We start from the raw sequence: 4,370 nt of genomic DNA on the forward strand, positions 1-4,370 counted from the left end.
TTCATCAACAAAGTCATCCAGTAATCAGCCACATAATATCAAAGAAACTGCCAAACAGCCCTTCTCTAAAGGAATCTGTCATCTGACCTAAGTTGACACAGTTGTACAGTTTGGCTATGAAGGCTTTCCATGAGAAGAGAAATCTTAGCCATGTATAGAATAGAGGAATGTGATAGATATTCCAGACAAAGGCCGGGGAAGGGGAAGACCTAGGAGGAGTCAATGTGACTGGAATCTGCCTGGCAGATTATTCAGTATTCTCTCAACTCTCTTGAATAGCTCTTACCACAGAACTCCAACAAAAGACCTATAAATATCATATATTTATAAAATATATAATAAATGAACATACTTATTATCACATATTGGGTAAAGGATTTTGTTTTTGTTTTCTGGTGCTGGTTCTGGGGCTTGTGCTCAAGGCTAGCACTGTACCACTTGAGCCACGGTTTCTCTTCTGGCTTTTTGTGTGGTTAATTAAAGATCAGAGGCTCATAAGCTTTCTTGTCTGGGGTGACTGTGAATCCTGATCTCTGAATTGCTAGGATTACATGTGTGAGACACCATACCCATCTTGGGTTTTTTTTTCTCATAAGCATGTGTATTAGGCAAAAAAACCACTGTAAAATGATAAGCCCAACATTGTCATGTGCTAGCTACTCCTAACTACTTAGGAGGTTGAGAGCTGAGGATCACAGTTCAAATCCAGCCCATACAAGAAAGTCCCTGAGATTCTCATCTCCAATTAACCATCAAAAAGCCAGACTTGGAAGTATGGCTCAAGTGGTACAGTGCTGACCTTAAGCAAAAAAGTTCAGGGACAACACCCAGGGCTTGAGTTCAAGCATCAAGACAGGCACAAAAAATAACAACAAAAAAGAATAAGACCAAAATGTAAAGTAACTCAAGCCCAGAGGAAATTTCTTTCTCCCAAGGGAACAAGATAGACCAGGAGGGTGAACAGGAAGAATCTCTGCACAGCATTGGTGAACCCAGAAATCTCCAATGCCTAGGATCCATCAAAGCCAGGGCCAGGGTGGCTGTCTACACCAGCCAAAGACAATGGCACAGCACATTAGGATGAGCGGGTAGGCAAAATCTGAAGCAATGCTCTTTGATTGTTTCTAGTAGAACCAATCCACGGCCATTTAGTCACATGTCCTTGCCACCTTGGCTCTTTTCATTGGTTGAACAGACATTTGAGGCATTATGGAAAGAAGCAGCAAGAGAGCAGGGGCCTGAGGCACTATGGGAACCAGAAGTGCCATGATGAACCACTTTCACTTGCCATGTGTTGTGTCTGCCGCTTTTTATCCTTACTTAACAGTTCCTTTTCTGTTCTTTCATCCCCATCTTGGTGAACGAATGAGTGTGTGAATGAATTTCAAATATCTTTGTGCCTTTACTAGAGACTAACAGAGCTCACTTGTAGCAGAAAGTTGTGAGTACTCATGCCTAGAGCATATAATTCTGTGGTTGGCCGGTCCATCCAGTGGCTTTCTGGCTACTAAACGCAGCATTTGAAACTACTGATTTTTCCTAACTATACCTACCACAGACTCATTTGATTATCATTGATGAGTTGAGACACCCATAGAAATAATTTATCTTTGAAATATCCTCAATGCAGGCTTTCCAAAGAACTAAAGTATTTTTCAGGCTTATCTGTAGTACTAATAGGGATAAAATGGGCACAGGAGAGCCCGGCATAGTGGCCTCAGGAGTAGCTATGTCAGAAGAGATAGGAGGATCATGGTTCAGGTTTAAACTAAGGGACGGGGTGGGCTAGGCATGGTAGGGGGATTATGGTCCAAGGCTGCTGGAAGAAAGTGGAAGACCTGCTTTGAAAAGTAAACTAAAGCAAAAGCAAGTGGGTGGGGGAGGGGATTAGGGAGTGTGGCTTAAGTGATATAAATCTTGCCTAGCCAAGCACAAAGCCCCAAGTTCAACACCAATTACTGCAAAAAGAAAAGAAAAGATGTAGTAGAATGGAGGATAAACTAGCATGTCCCATAATTTTCACTGTGTTTCAAGCACAGTATTGATCTTTCATTTGCCTGATAATTTTGTTGAAGTTTGGGGAAGTGACATATTAGTTTGGGTCAGGCCAGGTAAATTTACTAAACAAGTTAGGTAGAGAGTAAGAGAGGAATACTATTCATCTCATAGCAACAAAACACCAAGCATGACTCTGAGATATCTGAGCCTCTCTCCTAGGAAATTAGGTAGGGAGTAAAACAACCATCCAAAATTGCTACCAGTTTGGGTTAGCAAGCCTCCCAGCACCAAAGGCAGCAGAAAAGCTACCTTTTTTCTGGCTTCCTAAAAGTTTAAGCCTCTGCCACAGAATCTTTTGCCACTCTATTGAGCAGGGATGAAAAAAAATGCCAATTAAAGCAATTCAAAATAGTCTAGTAGCATGATTTCATCTACTGGGAGGCTGAATAGTATTTGTGATTTTTTCACTGTTTTACTAACAAGAGAAGTTGTATTATATGATTCTGCTCCATATTTGGTTTTAAAATAAATCTCATTCTGCCATAACAGCAAAATGCCACAAATTCAAGATTATAAACAAAACATTTCTATCCAATCCCTGCCCTCTGTTGGTGAGAGCTGGAACCGCAGGAAACAAGGCAGTGTTGTGGCACACTCTGGCCACCAGATGGCAGCAGTATATCAGACAGATCCTGTAAGATTAGGTCTGACTAGCCCTAAACTCTAAGGGCAAATGTGACTCAACATATAACTTAAGGACAAAACATGTAAGGTAATAAGACTTTTCATGACATTAAAATACCTGTGTTTAACTGGGAGCTTGTAGCTTGTAAACCCTAACTACTCAGGATGCTGAGATCTGAGGATCATGATTCAAAGTCATCCCAGGCAGTAAAGTTCTGTGAGACTCTTGATCTCTAATCATCAAAAGGCCAGAAGTGGCTGTGATTCTAGTGGGAAAGTGCTAATCTAGAGCAAAAATTCAAGCCCCAGGTCTGGCATGCACACACACACACACACACACACACACACACACATCTATTTTAGGGTTCCAATATTTTATAACTACAAACATACCCCAAATAATTCATCAAGAAATCAGGTCCAAGTGGCTCACAGCTGTGATCCTAACTACTCAAAGGCTAAGATCTGAGGATTGCAGTTGGTAATCGGGCTGGGCAAATAAGTCAAGAGACTCTTATCTCTAGCTAGTACAAAACAACGTGGGTCAGGTGGTAGAACATCAGCCTAGGTGAAAAAGCTAAGCAAGAACACAAAACCACAAGAACACATACCAGAAACCCAAAATCACCTGGACCATCTTCCCTCCACAGGGTGGAGAGACATCTTTCTGTATCCAGCTTCTGCTGCTTGTAGACCTTTGTTGGCTTGTGACAGCTAAGTCTGCAGCCTCCAGTCTCCACCCCTGACTTCACATGCCTTCCCTCCCTGTGTCCTTGTCTCTTATTTTTCTGACTCTTGAGAGAGCTTTTGTCAGCCAAGCTCTGGTTGGCCATGCCTATAATCCTAGCTACTTAGGAGACTAAGAACTGAGAATCAAAACCAATCAAACACCAAAAGCCAGACTTGAAACAATGGCTCAAGTGCTAAAGCTACACCCTTGAGCAGAAAAGTTAAGAGACAGCACTGAGGCTTGCTGAGTTGAAATCCCAGTGTAGGTATTCATACATATGTGCACACATATGTACACACACACACACACACACACACACACACACACATGCACCACACACAGCCTTTGCCGCTGGAGTTAAGGCCTAAGTCAGATCCTTACTTTAAATATGACTACAAGGATTCTTCTTCCACATGAGGTGACATTCTGACGCATCAACACAGCTTTTATTTGGTGGCAGGGCATGTTAGACCTTCTATAAGTGAGAGACACGTGAGTCCTGGCATCTCTCTTGCCTCATCAGCTTTATCTAATGAGAAAGCCTTATCTGCACAGAGACCAGTAACTATCAAAGTAAAGCAGCAAGTGGGAGGTTAGAAGATGATTATTGGTAAAGGAGCCTTTCTCTTCCCCCAGAAATGCCTTTGTAAAACCTTTGGAGACTCCAGGAAATAAAGTGATTTGTGCATCATTAGTAATAGTCAGAAAAATATTAGTCTATTTTGTTTGTAATACCTAGGGCTGGGGACAGGTGGCTCATTCCTGTGGTTGTGGCTACTTAGAAAATGGAGATCTGAGCGTTGAGGTTGAAAGCCAGCCCATTGGCTGTGATTCTTAGCCCCAGTGAACCAGCAAAAACCTGGAAGTGGAGCTGGGGCTCAAGTGGTAGAGTGCTATAGCCCTGCGCAAAAAAACTAAGGGGCAGCACCCAGACCCTCCATGTCTAATACAGGTGTAC

Source organism: Dipodomys ordii, unplaced genomic scaffold (genome assembly GCF_000151885.1).
Source record: "Dipodomys ordii isolate 6190 unplaced genomic scaffold, Dord_2.0 Scaffold172, whole genome shotgun sequence".
NCBI lineage: Eukaryota > Metazoa > Chordata > Mammalia > Rodentia > Heteromyidae > Dipodomys > Dipodomys ordii.